Source organism: Lynx canadensis, chromosome B4 (genome assembly GCF_007474595.2).
Source record: "Lynx canadensis isolate LIC74 chromosome B4, mLynCan4.pri.v2, whole genome shotgun sequence".
NCBI lineage: Eukaryota > Metazoa > Chordata > Mammalia > Carnivora > Felidae > Lynx > Lynx canadensis.
The window spans coordinates 72,225,655-72,241,798 of NC_044309.1; positions in this window are offsets into that span (position 1 = coordinate 72,225,655).

Here is a 16,144-nt window from a genome sequence, read left to right on the forward strand (position 1 = left end):
TCATTTGTCTCCATGCATTTTTTTATTTCCTCTTTGACCCATTCACTGTTTAGTTTTATAACCTCCACGTATTGTGTTCTTCCCAGATTTTTTCTTGTGCTTGATTTCTAGTTTCAGGGTGTTGTGGTTGGAAAAGATGCATGGTATGACTTTGATGTTTTTAATTTGTTGAGACTGGTTGTGTGGCCTGAGATGTAATCTATTCCGGAGAAAGTTCCATGTGCACTTGAAAAGAATGTGTATTCTACTGTTTTAGGATGGAATGTTCTGAATATATGTTAGATCAGTCTGGCCCAATGTGTCATTCAAAGCCATCATTTCCTTCTTGGTTTTCTGTTTGGATGAACTATCCACTGATGTAAGTGGAGTATTAAAGTCCCCTACTGGTATTGTATACTATTGATTACTTCCTTTATGTTTTAGCTGCTTTATGTGTTTGGGTCTCCCATGTTGGGCACATAAATATTTACAACTGTTGTATCTTTTATTTTTGAGAGAAAGGAAGACAGAGTGAGAGTGGGCAAGGAGCAGAGAGAGGGGGAGACACAGAATACAAAGCAGGCTCTAATCTCTAAGCTGTCAGGACAGAGCCTGATGTGGGGTTTGAATTCACAAACTGGGAGACCATGAACTGAGTCAAAGTTGGACGCTTAACTGACTGAGCCGCTCAGGTGCCCCTAAAGTCTATTTTGTCCGATATAAGTATTATTACCTCAGCTTTCTTTATTTACACTTCCATTTGCTTGATAAATTCTTTTCCATCCCTTTAATTTCAATCAGCATGTGTCTTTGGGTCTGAAATGAGTCTCTTCTAGGCAGCATATAGATGTGTATGTATATGTATATAGATTGATTTTGTATCCATTCCATCACCCCATGTCTTTAGATTGGAGCATTTAGTCCATTTACATTCAAAGTAATTATTGATAAGTATGCACTTATTGCTATTTTGTTACTTCTTTTAATGTTGTGTGTGTTCGTGTGTGTGTGTGTGTGTGTGTGTGTTTGATAGGATGTGCGTGCATGCGAGCAGGGAAGGGGCAGAGAGAAAGGGAGACAGAGGATCTGAAGCAGGTTCTGCACTGACAGCAGAGAGCCTGACATGGGGCTCGAGCTCACCAACCAAACTGTGAGATCATGACCTGAGCAGAAGTCGGATGCTCAACCAACTGAGCCATCCAGGCACCCCTTTTTATATCTTTTATGGTTATTTTTGTAATTCTTCTCTATTCCTTTTCTTCTCTTGCTCTCTTCTCTCTTGGTCTGCTAGCTTTCTTTAGTAATGTACTTGGATTCCTTTCTCTTTATTTTTGCATATCTATTACGCTTTTTTATTTGGTTACCATTAGGTTATATATAACATCTTACGCATATAACAGTGTATATTATATTGATGGTTGCTTAAGTTTGAACCTATTCTAAAAGCACTAAATTTTACATCCTTTCTTTTTGTTTGTTTTTAATTTATCGATTTTAAGAGAGAGAGAGAGCATAAGTGAAGCAGTGGCAGAGAGAGGGAGAGAGAGAAAGACTCCCTAGCAGGTTCCACACTGTCAGCCCAGAGCCCAATGCAGGGTTCAAACTCATGAATTGTGAGATCATGACCTGAGCCAAAATCGCTTAGCTGATGAGCCACCCAGGTGCCCGTTACTTTACCTCCTTTTATTTTGTAAATCCTTGACTGATTTTTATAGCTATACTTAATTTTACTGCTTTTGTGCTTCCTACTTTTCTTCTATTTACGGTCTTTCCCTTCCACTCAAAGAGTCCCCTTTAACAGTTCTTATAAGTTTAGTGGTGATGAAATTCTTTAACTTTTGTTTGGCTGGGAAAATCCTTATCTCTCCTCTATTCTAAATGATAGCCTTGCTGGATAGAGCATTCTTGGCTGCAGGTTTTTTTCTTTTAGCACTTTGAATATATTATGCTACTGCCTTCTGGCACGCAAAGTTTCTACTGAAAAATCCATTTACAGCCTTATGAGATTTCCCTTGTATGTAATTGTTTTCTCTTGCTGCTTTAAAAATTCTCTGTTTATTACTACTTTTTGCTACTTTAATTATTATGTATCTTGGTATGGACCTCCTTGGGTTGATTTTGTTGGGAACTCTTTGTACCTCCTGGATCTGGTTTTCTGTTTCCTTCCCTAAATTCAGGAAGTTTTTAGCTAATTTCTTCATATAAAACTTCTTCCCTCTTTTCTCTCTTCTTCTTGATCTCTATAATGTGAATGCTATTACACTTGATGGTATTGCTAAGTTTCCTTAATCTATTTCATTTATTATCTTTTTTCTCTCTCTCTCTTGTTCAGATTGATGTCTTTCCTTTACTCTCCTCGAGGTCACTAATCCATTCTTCTGCATCTTCTAGTCTTCTATTTATTCCCTCTAGTGTATTTTTAATTTCAGTTACTGAATTCTTCATCTCTGATCAGTTCTTTTTTATGTTTTCCATGTTTGTTGAGGATCTCACTAAAGTCCTTCACTCTTTTCTCAAGTCCGGTAAGCATCTTTATGACCACTGCAGGCATATTACTTATCTCCATTTTGTTTCACCTTCTTGCTGTGATTTTTTTCTGGTTTTCTATTTGGGACATTTTTCTCTGTCTTCTAATTTTGTCTAACTCTCTGTGTCTATTTCTATGTGTTAGGATAGTCAGCTACATCTCCTGCTCTTTAAAGTAGTGGCCTTATAATAAAGGGGTCCTATAATGCCCTGTAGTGCATGTCCCTGTTCACCCGAACCTGGTGCTTCAGGAATGTCTCCTATCTGTTTTGTATGTGCCCTACTATTGTGGCTGAGCCTCATTTGCCTTCAGTCTGATCATCTGCAATGGTTCTGTTTGTCTATCATGAACTGGATTTGGTTCTTTTGCTGTTAGAGGGCCAGCCTGGAGCCACTAATTTAGGCTTGATTTGGGACAGACCAGGCATTTTCAGAGCTGCAGCAACAATGAACTGCAAGGAAGTCTCCTTGTTTTGTCCTCTGAGAAGATTTCATAGGTGGCAGAGCTTGAAGTCAGACGAGATATCTGCCCCTAGCCCGCTGCTGGAGCCACAGTTAAACTGGTGTGTGTGGTTTTCTTCTCTTGTCCAAGAGCAGGAGTCACTTTTGGGTTGGTGCTCATCTCTGTCAGAGTTGCTAGCACACTGCCACATTATGACACTGCTTTGGGTGGACTCCTGTTGATGCTGGGTTGGAGGGGGTAGATCTGTAGGAGAACTCGGGGGCAGATTGCATGGTGTTAGCAAGGTTTGCATTGTCTGCTGTGGGAGGGGACCTGGAACCACTTTGGAAAATTCTGAGCTGAGGTTGGTGGAGACAGGTCCACAGAAGAGTGTGGGAGCAGAGTATGCTGTTACCAAGCTAGGTGGAGAGTGTTCCTACTGTGATGGTTCCTGAAGTTGTCTGTGTATTTAGGCATGGGAGCAGGAAAGAGAAATGGCTCCTGCCAGCTATTTTTTCTTGGAGAATTCTCCCAAAGACCCTACCTCTACAGCACACACTCTGAGATTAGTAAACAAATCTCCCTCCTATATAACCCAGGCATTTTTCAAACTGTTGCTTCTATGCTGTATCTCAGCATGGCTATTTGTTACACTGTCTCTTTAAGTTAGGGACTCAGTTTCCTATTGCCCTCAGTCTCTCCTAGAGCTGAGCCCACTGATTTTTAAAGTTCCAGGTGTTAAGCCCCTCTGGTTTTCAAAGCCAAATATTATAGAGATTCATCTTCCCTGTGCAGGTCTCCCATGGTTGGGGTCCCTCATGGGGGGGGTCTCCTCTTTCTTCTCCATGCCCATGGTGTCCCCCTCCCTCCTACAGATTGCCCCATAGGTCAGTGTGTCTCCTGACAGCATCTCTATCCTTTTTATACTCTTTGATATAGCCTCTTCTCCACATTTAGTGGTAGAGAATCTGTTTTGCCAGTCTTTGGGTCATTTTCTGGGTTACTTACATTGATGTGGGTGTTATCTAGGTATATCCACGGGACAAGGTATTCCTGGGGTCCTCCTACTTTGCCATCTTCCCTGGAACTCTGGGCTTCTGTCAGTTTATTTTTAGCATGTGAGTGTCCAGTTTTTCCACCACCATTTGTTGTAAAGACTATCTTTCCGGATTGTATTGCCTTGTTCCTTTGTTAAAGATCAGTTGACTACATATATGTAGGTCTAATTCTGGGATCCCTATTATGTTCCATTGATCTGTTTATCTATTCTTGTGCCAATAATACCACATTGTCTTGATGACTGTAGCTTTATAGTAATTCTTGAAATTGGGTGATGTCAATCCTCCACTTCATTTTTCTCTTTAAAAATTATGTTGGCTATTCTGGGGTTTTTTCTCTCTATGTGAACTGTAGGATGTGTTTGCTGATATCCACAAAATAACTTTCTGGTATTTTGATTATGATTACATTCATTCTATAGATCACGTTGGGAAGAACTGATATGCTGACAATATTGAGTCTTCCTATCCAGGAACATGGAATATCTCTCCATTTATTTAGTTCTGTAACTTCATTTATCAGAATTTTATATTCTTCCTTACATAGATTTTGTTCATATTTTCTTAGATTTATAACTAAGTGTTTTATTTTATTTTATTGGTGCCCATGTTAATTGTGCTGTGTTTTTAATTTCAAATTACACATGCTTATTGCTGGCATGTAGGAAAGAGATTAACTTTTGTATAGTAATCTTGTCTCTTGAGGTTTGTGTTACTCACTTACTAGTTCCAAGAGTTTTTATGTTGATTCTTTCAGATTTTATACATAGATGACCATGTCATCTGCAAACAAAGACAGTTTTACTTCCTCCTACCCAATAAGTATCACTTTTATTTCCTTTTCTTGTCATTGAATTAGTGAGGACTTCTAGTATGATATTGAAAAGGTGTAGTGAGAAAGAACATCCTTGCCTTCTACCTGATCTTAGTGATAGAGTTTCAAGCTTCTCCCTTTATATTATGTGATGTAAGTTTTTTTTTTTTTTTTATCACGCTGAGGAAGTTCCCCTCTACTCCTACTTTAGAGAGAGTTTTTAACATGAATGGCATGAATGGGTATTGGATTTTGTCAAATGCTCTTTCTGTGTCTGTTGATATGATCATGTGCTTTTTCTTTTATAATCTGTTAATGTAATGGCTTATATTTATTTATTTTCAAATGCTGAATCAGCCTTGCATATCTGGGACAAATCCCACTTGGTCATTATGTATAATTCTTTTTATACATCATTGGATTCAATTTGCTAATATTTTGTTGAAGATTTTTTGGCATCTATATTCATGAGAGATATTGGTCTGTAGGTTTTTTTCTTATGACATCTTTGCTTTTATTATTGGGGTAATGCTCACCCCATAGAATGAGTCAGAAAATATCCCTTTGCTTCTAGCCTCTGAAAGAGATTGTAGAGAACTAGAATAACGTCTTCTTTACATGTTTGGTAGAACTCACTACTGAACCCTTCTAGGCCTGGTGCTTTCTTTTTTGTAAGGTTATGAATTATTGATTCAATTTCTTTAATAGATATAGGCCTATTCAAATTGTCTATTTCTTCTTGTATGAGCTTTGACAGATTGTATCTTTCAGCAAATTGGCTCATTTTATCTAGATTAAATTTGTGGGCATAGAGTTATTCATTCTATTTGTTTATTACTCTTTTAATGTCCATGGGATCTGTAGTGATGTCCCCTTTTTCATTTCTGATGTTAGCAATTTGTGTCCTCTCTCTCAATCTCTTTATTTAGCCTGGCTAGAGGTTTATCAATTTTATTGATCTTTTCAAAAAACCAGCTTTTGCTTTCATCGATTTTCTCTACTGATTTTCTGTTTTCAATTTCATTGATTTCTCCTCTGATTCTTATTATCTCCTTTTTTCTGTTTATTTTGGATCTATTTGTCTTTTTCTAGTTCCCTAAAGTGGAAACTTAGATGATTAATTTTAGATCTTTCTTTTCTAATATATACGTCCACTGCTGTTAATTTCCTTCTAATCACACATCCTACAAATTCTGATAAGTTGTTTTTTTTTTTTTCATTTTCATTTTGCTTCATACATTTTTAAATTTCTCTTGAGATTTCTTCCTTTACTTCTGGGTTATTTAGAAGTGTTGTTCAATCTCTACATCTTTGGGATTTTCTAGTTATCTTTCCAGGTTAATTCCATTGTGCTCTGAGAGCAGACATTGCATAATTTTTATTCTTTAAAAATTTTTAAGGTGTATTTTATCTTCCATAATGTGGTCTATCTTGATGAATGTTCCAAGTAAACTTGAGAATAATATGTATAATAATGTGCTGTTGGATTAAATAGTCTATAGATGTCCAGATGATTGATGGTATCGTCGAGTTCAACTATGTCCTTACTGATTTTCTGTCTGCTGTATCTGTCCATTTCTGATAGAGAAGTGTTGAAGGTTCCAACTACAATAGTCGATTAATCTATTTCTCCTTGCATTTCTATCAGTTTTTTCCTCATGTAGTTTGACATCCTGTTATTAGGTACATACATGTTAAGGATTATTATGTCTTCTTACAGAATGAACTCCTTTATCTCTGATAACTCCATTCTCTAAAGTCTGCTCTGTTTGAAATGAATATAGCTACTCTTGCTTCCTTTTAATTAGTGTTAGCATGGTATATCTGTCTCTATTAATTTACTTTCAATCTGTGTGTCTTTATATTTAAATGTAATTTCTTATAGATAGCATATACTTAGATCTTGGTTTTTTGATGCACTCTGACAATCACTTTCTTTTAATTGAGGTATTGAGGCCACTGATGTTCAAAGTGATTACTGATATAGTTGGGTTAATATCTATCAATTACAGTTCAGGTTTTCCTACCCCAACACTGGTTCTTCTGGCAGTTTCTACTTGTGAGTCTCTACTCCAGAAAGCCATGCCACCCTATATTCATCCTATATTCACCTATATTGTCTGTCCAGACTTGGAGGCAGCAGTTTTTCTGTGTCCTCTCTTTTTACAGATTCTAGAAGAATTGTTGATTTTTCAACCTGCTAAGTCTTGTGCTGGTTATTAGAAAGGTGTGGTGACTTCCAAGCTCCTTATATGTGGGAACCAGAAAACAGAAGTCTTTTTTCTGTTCTTGAACAAAGAAACGCAGAAGAAAGTTCAAGTCTGTTGTAGATACTTGAGCAAATAAGTTACAGAAATAGACTGAGGCAGACTGGGGCAGCCAGGCTAGTCAATGTGCAAGGAAAATAACAATAGGAATAGAGAAATTTAGCCAATTAGGATGGATTGGATGGTGAAGCTCTCTGCAACCACCGAGATACTAGATTTCAAATGCTCTGGGCCAGGCAGCATTGTGCAGAACCCAACCAAATGAGCAGCCCTGCCAACATAAGTGGTTTCTTGGTGACAGTACTATAGGAATAGTCTTGGAATGGTTTGCCAATCAATAAGTACTGAGATAAAATACACTACTGAATGTGAAGCAGTGCTTTAAGATAGAAAGTAAATATGCTATGGTTTTCCATAGAATCCTGGGTCCATGGATGAAGGCAGAGAAATGCACATTTTGGGAGCCTAAGAGTTTTGGGGCACAAACCAAGCCAATTTACACTATTATTAAATTCAGAGGTTTTCTGATTTTCATTTTTAAGTATTCTGAGTTAGCTCAGTGTTGAAATATGTATAACTTTGATCTGTCCTTCACAAAAAAATGACTATAATTCACTTATATGTGTCTTTGTGTCTAAAAAGTCACTTTTAATTTATATTTCTACTCTATTGAACACCTATTATGTACTAGCTTCTATTTACTGTGCTAAAGATACAATGAAAAATAATTTCCAATTTTGTGAATTCAACTTTTCATCACCATGTAAATAAGTAAGAACATTCAGAACACAATAACACTAGAAAGGTTTTATACCATAGAACCCCTGCTGTAGATATTGTGTGTTTCTTGATTTATTTATACATTTTTTTCCTAATTCATGTTTTGGTCCCACTTCCTTGTTGTTCTAGGTTGCCTAATTATTCTAATTTTATACCAGCTATTTGAGCCTGTATCTTGAGTGAAAGGAAAGGCAAATAGTCACAAACCAGCTTCTAAGTAAGCATCATGACCATTTGTGATTTTTCCCATAATAATCTAAGGGTATTCATAAGCTAAGGTACTTAGGGTACTCAAAAGAAAGGTAATGGCCCATTGACATTTATAAATACCATTGTATATCATCTTTTGGGTCTTAGGAATCAAACAGCCCAGTAACCTTTTTTCTTGTGGCACAAAAATGAAGAGAAACACCTGATAATCTTGTAGGAAGTATTTTAAATCTCTGAGAAAATAAGTTTTAAGGGAATTATGTATTTAAAGCTTCAAAGAGAGGTAATCCACAAGATATGTTGTCACAGTCTGCTCACTGTAAATTGTGCTAGACTTCTGGATTTCCAAAAGGAGTTCTTTATGTAGACTGGACTGTAAAAAGACCCTCTTTATAGTTGGAGAAAATGGAGAATCAATATAATTGCTTGCATCTTATATTTTAAGAATATAAGTCAAATGTCTGCCGGGGCCAAGCAAATAATATAAAAATGTGACAAGGGCCATATAGGGATGCTGGTACACTGGAGAGCATGTGCCCTGTTTAAGGGCTCTAAGGCTCAGCAAGAGCAATAGGGCCATGGAGGTATGTAGGCACAGGACTCCGAGGGTGTGGATGTCCCATTTTCCAATTAAAGGTAAGGATATTAATGTACAGTCTTTTAATTTTAAGTGTTACAAACTACTCATAAAGCTTTAAACTGTTTGCAAGACAAACAAAAGTATTCTGCTGATGGAATATATACCACAGCCACCATGACCATCCGGTTGCAACATCTGATCTAGTTTATTGCATCAATTCTCTACATCAACTGATCAAATTTTTGTATTGCTTCCTCTGTGCAAAGAGAAGGTAAGCCCTCAGAGGAAGAAGTGGAGAAGTGGGGAAGTAGAGAGTTGTACTATAAAAATGATTTTAAAAATCCACTATACCTTCAGAAATTATATAAAGAAAAGAGCTTTGACATCTCCTGTTGGGAGAGCCTTCTTGACAGGGAATTGTCTGCTGTGTTCTGGGGCACTTTTGTTATATTAGGTTACTCATTTGACATCCCCTACCTTTTTAAAAATTTGAAGTCTGATCACTCTTTCCTGAGCACTCAGAGCTTAGGCCTAATTTTAACAAATAGATGCTTGCTTTTTTAGGATTATTTTCTCATATCAAACATCTGGGGAATGTTTAATATCGTGTCATGTTTTCACAATTAATTTTTTTAAAGAGTGTTTAAGAGGAAAGCAAGCCAGTTTCCCTTTTTGGATACAATCTAAAAAGATTTTCCTAAAGACCACCTTTTTTATCTTCTCTGAAAAGACAGTCATAAAACTGCCATTGGCCACCAAGAGCAATTTTCAGATGATCCTCATGAGAAGGGAAAAAACTTCCGTATATTTATGACTTTTCACAATCTATTTTCTTCATGTTTCAAATCATGTCAGATGTCTTATTGCCATGACACACAATGCCCAGTAGAGACAGTTCGGTATGGCTCCCATCACTTCTGATAACACATCACTCAGAGTAATTACGCATCAGCTCCAAGTGATTTTTTTCCAAAGGCTGTCTCAGGAAAACCATTTCTGTTTTTCCAACTCAGTCTGTAAGTTGAAAATATTCTATATCCTAAACTGAGACTGGCATTTATTTACTTATTCAACACATAGTTATTAAAGGCTTCCATGTTTATTGAGGCACTCTTCTAGGAATTAAAAATGTAGTGTAAGTCCAAAGGATACAGTCCTGCCTTTATGGACCACAGGCAGCAGAAACTAATCACACAAACACACATAATCATAAATTCTGATAAATAAGTATACTAGAAAATCATGAAATGTTAAAATGAGTTAAAATGAGTTTTCCCCATGACCTGGTCTGGCGAAAGGGGGGAAAGCTTCCCTGAGGAAGTGATGCTTACACTGACAGCTCCAGAGCAGTTAGGTACCAACACAGGGAAGAAGTAATGGGGAAGAATATTCCACTCAGAGAGAACCATACAAGCAAAGGTCCAGGGAGGGAACATGACAATTTAAAAAGCTGAAAGCAAGCTAATGTAGCTGAGGTTCATAAAGGGAAGAGGGTGCAAAATGAGGTAGGTTCAACGGGTAGGTAAGGACCAGATCACTCAGGGCCTTCTAGGAAGAGCAAGGGCGAGCTAGTGACAGATTTGGACTGAGAAATTCTCATGTTTGTCTTTTTAAAGGTTCTTTCACTTTGGTGATGGGTAAAGTGGATACAAAGAGACTGGTTACAAGTGTATTAACCATGTGTTCTGATATTTTGACATTTGGAGCCTGGCTGACTCTGGAGAGACTACCCCTCCCAGAAGTAACCAATGTGTAGAGATGTATAGGGATCACTTGTAAATGCTCTTCTCATATACAAACCACCAATCCAAAGGCCAAGCCCCCAACCACTTCCTTTATTGATCTCCTATACTCCAGGCTACTATCCATCTGGCCTAATCACCTCACAACCAGGTACCAGACAATAAAGACAGCTCCTTGCCCTGGAGCCCACAGAAATTATTCAGACTAGCCAATCCTAAATCTCCTTACACTGCTTCACCCATTACCTCCCACAAAAACCACAATAAAGTCTCCTGCCTCCATTGTATTCTTGCTCCCTCTCTCTCCTGATCAATCCTAAGGTTTCCCCATGTGGGCCTTTTGAGTGGCATGCCAGACCTCCAATTTCTAGAGTTCTCTGACTATAAACTTCTTCATACATGACAGTCATTTCTGTGTCTGCAGGTCTTACCATACCCGATTAAAACAAATCCTAGGTATATTTTAAAATGCAAGGCCATGGTGGTGACATGTGACTTCTGATGGTAGTTTGGACTAGGATGGTCTCAGTGGAGAGAAGAAAAAATAGTTAGAGAAGTAAAATGGATTGAATAAGGGGGTGAGGAAGAAGGAGGTATCTAGGATGATTTCTGGGTTTATGCTTTTTTGAATTAAATGGATGATGGCGCCATGTACAAAGGGAGGAAATCCAGGAAGCGGACCAGGTTTGAGAGGAAGAATGATGAGTAAAATGTGCCTTCAAGACAACCAACTGTAAATGTTGCATGGACAGTTGGATTTAAGCTCACACTCAAGGAAAGGAATTCCTACCACCCTTGTCCTTCTACCCACAGATGAAGACTCCAAGGCAGTGCTGTTTATAGACTGAATTTTTTCCCTAATATATCACATTTCTGGTTGATGTAAATGACACTTTAAAATGAGAAACATTACTATATTTATATCTTTCTCGTCGTGAAAAATTAATTTTCATATGCTGCAAATGCTATTTGATACACATCTGTCTGCCTGCTGTCCATGTCAAACTAAAATCCATACTCATAGTGAAATATTTTCTGAACTTCAGCCAAATTGCTTTAAAGTACTCTTCATTCTATGAGCCATAAGGATAGTACCTCTAATGTGACAAGAAATCACACCATCAGGTTCTCCTGATTCACCCTATTAATTGCACTTACTTGATTCACACTGCAACACTAGTTGTTTGCAGACTGATCTTTAATTTTATGGGATGAAGAAGATAACAGTTATGGGGGAAATTCCAAGTTTGCTCTGTTATTCTTATAATTGGCTAGTCTTTTCCTAGTCTCAGGATAAAAATGGGGAGACCAACAGGGTGACACAAATATTTCCCCCTCCCTTGAAATGCAAACTGCAGAGGTGCTAAAATAAGGACTCTGTTACTTGTTATTACCAAGGAGGTTTGAAGATTGTTTTCTCTCTTTATCTGTGTTTTGAGAAGTTTTAACAAAAGTGACTTCTGAGGTTGTTATCTAGTTCAATTTTGCATAAGGGGCTAAACTGAATGAAAGAAAGAAGTTTACACCCTTTCAGAAGGAAGCAAAACTATTTCAAGGTAACTAATCATAGTCATAGGATCCTGATCTTGGATTATGTGAGAAGACTAAATTGCCTGCAAGCAGCAGCTGTTACTTGGGAAAGATAGCTGCCTGAGTATGGCAAGATAAGGAAGGACCTAACCAGTTTTTATACTGTCTTAATGGGATACAAGCCGAAGGATGCAACTGGTGGTCACATCCATGAAGCCTTATTGACCCCAGGGAAATCTGACAGCTTGGAGGAAGGTCACATAGTCAAAACAAGCCAGGCACCTAGTCCACAACTGGAGAAAGGAGAAAAGAATTCCAAACCCATTTTCTCTTGTTTCTTACTTACTATGGAGCAAGAAGGGGACATCTACAACATACTGTCACGTTGCTTAATAATAATGGTAACAATAATAATAAAAACAACAACAAAACAATAATAATTATATAATTACTATTAACCTTTTAGAGACCTTACAGTGTACTGGCACTGTACCAAATGGATTTCCTTAAGTTATCTCATTAGTCTTCTTTACAATCCAATGAGGCAATTACTGCCATTATCTTCATTATAGAAAAATAAAAGCAATATATGTTTATGTATATTTTTTCCCAAAATTATCCATCAGAAAAAAAAGTTGCTTCCTGTTCAAGTCTAAAGAAAGTCCTCTCATATTAAAAGGCATTGTTTTAGTTACCAAATTTTGAACATCAGAATAGTATGAGAAAAACATATTAATGTGAAGACATATTTACCTGATCACAATTGTGCTAGTTTTGAATGCTCATGAAGGTAGTCTTGTAGAAATAGTTACTTCCAGGGGGCAACTAATAAAGCTCATGATTCAAGTCCTTTTAAATCACTCCATAAATGTGTTGTAAGCATGACTGTTCACCCAAAGAATTTAAAAATCCATTTTCCTAATGTTAGGCAAATATATATACTTACAGAGTGGGATAAAATTTCTAGTGACATTATGAAACCAATTCAAAACTTTTGGATTCTTGTGTAATTTGGATGGATGTGATGGTAAAACCACAAAAACTGTGGGCAGCCACTCAGAAAGCAGGTGAAAAGCAACACAGAGACTGATGTCAAAGGGCTTGGGAAGAGTTTGAAATCTAAGTATTTCATGAAGTATGAGACTGAAAAAAGCAAAACTTCTAAACAAATAAGTTATTTCATATATTATAGAATTTTAAATATGTGCATATAACTAAATGTGCAAATATTGCAAATTATGTCTTACAATTGAATCTTTTTTTCTTAGGTTTATATATTTAAGTTGACCGAAAACATATTTTTAACGTCCTTTCACTGTAAAGCTAAAACTTCACCTTATTTTCAGGTTTGTTTAATTTGAGCATCTGTGGTATTTTCCCCAAGGTCCCCACCCAGTTATGAAGGGGTAGAGGCAGAATTTGAACTCAAGTCTTCTGAATCTAAAACCTGCCCTTATTCATTCTTCTTTATTGCGTTGTGTATGACCCTTAGATTTTTCTTCATATTTTTAAAAATAGTGTGATGGTTAATTTTATGTGTAACTTGGCTGGACCATAGTGCCCAGATAGCAGTCAAATATCATTCTGGATGCTTCTATAAGTGTGTTTTTGGATGAGAGTAACATTTAAATCCATGAACTCTGAGTAAAGCCAATTGTCCTACATAATTGGGCCTCATCCAATCAGTTGAAGGCCTGAATAGAATAAAAGATTGATTCCCCTGAGTAAAAGAGTATTGAACTTGAACTATAACACTGACTCCTTCCTGGGTCTTCAGCCTGATGGCCTTTGGACTTAAGCCATAACGCTGGTCCTTTTCTGCCCTGCAAATTTTGGACTTGCCAGGCTCCATAATCACAAGAATGGATTCCTTAAAATAAGACTCTCTATATTTGTCCTATTATAAACAGATCCTATTGGTTCTGTTTCTCTGGAAATTCCTGACTCATACAAATAGAAACCATGTTCTGAATTACTTTGAGATTCTCTGCTTTAGTCCTTTATTTCCATAGCAATTTTTGACACAAGTATTCACAATGCTTGTTTGTAGACTTATATTTAGTAAATACTACAAATACATTTTCTCTTAGACTACTTAAGACTTTCATGATGCAACTGTTGCTAATAAATACTTTTATTCCCCTCCCACTTCATGGGTGTTAAAAAAAAAAAACAGCTTTGCTAATGCATAGACATGGACTTCCCTAGTTTTTCTCCTCCTCTCCTAGAATGCACCAGCTTGGTTCCCAAACTTTCTGGTTTCTTCCAGAGGCAATGAAGTTCCCTAAAGAGTGTGAGCTATTCAGGAAAGTGGAATCAGAGGACAGGAATAGATTTTCAGAACTTCAGCAGAGATTCAGTTGTATCACACTCAATTTCTCTGATAGGCAAGGCACTGGGGTAGGCCTAAATAGAATTCAAAGATGAACATTCATGGCATTGTTATTATTACTCAACCTCCCATGTTAAGAACCTTGGAGGTTTAATAATAATAAAAATAACTGCAACTATATAATTGACACCAGCTACCATTCTATGTGTTTTTTATGTTAAAATTTTCTTTAATGTTTAAAAGAACCCTATGGTATATAAAGGATTACTATTATAATTCCAGTTTTACAAAATCTCAAGTGAAGTAACTTGTCAAAGATTATATGGTCAGTAAATGGCCAAGTCAGTGTTCAAAATCCAGGGAAGCTAGTACCCAAGTCCATGCTCTTCATCACTAGGCTAGCTGCCTCTGTTTATTGCTTTCCTCTCCTTTCTCTACTCCCAGAGCTAATCTGTCCCCACATTTTATATAGAAGAGACATGCCTCCAGGAGCTTTAGCTAATACATTTGTGAATTAGAAAATAGGGGTGGAAATAATTAGAGTATTAACTCTTATCTTTTCACAAAATACAAATTCCTTTCAATATCTGATGAAAGCTACAAATCCTCTTAACATAGTCACAAATTTTACCTACAACTTTAGGAGATTCACAGCCTATCCAGACAGCAGGACAAAACCCTTGAACCAGGCAAATGTGAATACAATTGATGAATGCTCCCTTAAATTAAGGACTAGATTTTGAGCAACAGTGGCTACAGAGATTAATAGTGCTCACTACGAAAGTAAGTGATCAGCCTCGTGTAGACTAGCATGGGATGCCAAACAGCTGGCACAACACTGGGGGAAGAAAATGAGGCAGAACCAGAACAAAGTAGGAGGAAGAGAACGTGGGTGGCGTCAATATAGACACACCCACAGTATTTCTGGCCTACACCATGCTTATAAATGTAGACTGTTTATGATTGGCTGCCAGTGAAGCAAGATGGCAAAAAAAGCAGTGATTCCCTCTCTGACCCCCAACTCTGAATATGCCACAAAAGCAAGAGACTGGCTAATGAGTCTCCGGATAGTGAGGAGTATTTAGGGAGGCTGACATACTGGAGTCCCAGTTTGGTGAGGAAATGATAGCCTAGCACAAAGGAGAGCCAGGTATCAGGGATAGAAAGAGTTTAGAAGTAGCATTTTTTATTTGCTTTTTCTGTATGGTCAGCATTTTCCTAGGCCTGTCCTATGGCCACTGTGGGAGAAACAAATAGCAACACCTAGCCTGAGGATGGAGTAAGGTCAGGACAGTCGCAGATCCTTGGTTGGAATGAGGGGTAGATGTTTACTGGTGCAGTTAGGCTAGCTGGCCCCTGGGCTGCTTCTCTCCCCACTCCGCTATGGGCCAGACAATTACAACATAGGGAGGTAGCCTTGAGGGAGCACAGACAGGACTTTACTGGGAGGTTGCCTGAGGGGCAAGGCCCCAGGTGTGTGTGTGTGTGTGTGTGTGTGTGTGTGTGTGTGTCTGTAGGGAAAGATACAAGGGACTTTATACCCTTGCCTCGTTCATTGAGGTGGACACCAGCTAAGGCCTGTACTTCCTGTAGATCCATCCCCTCGTGTACACAGTACCAGGAGAGCCATCTGCTAGACCACAGTGAACATGAACTCCCAGAGGATAAAATAAGACACCTGAAGAGCACAACTACTGTAAAAGAAAAACAACAAATTAAAGAACCTATATAAGAGAAAGGAGAATTAATATTGGTCAGATTGAACAAGAATTTAAAATATACAGAATAAAAATCCTTAGAGATATAAAGAAGAACGTTAGAAAACATGAAACAGGAAAAGCAATTGGAATAAAAACCAATCAGAGACACTGGATATAAAAAACA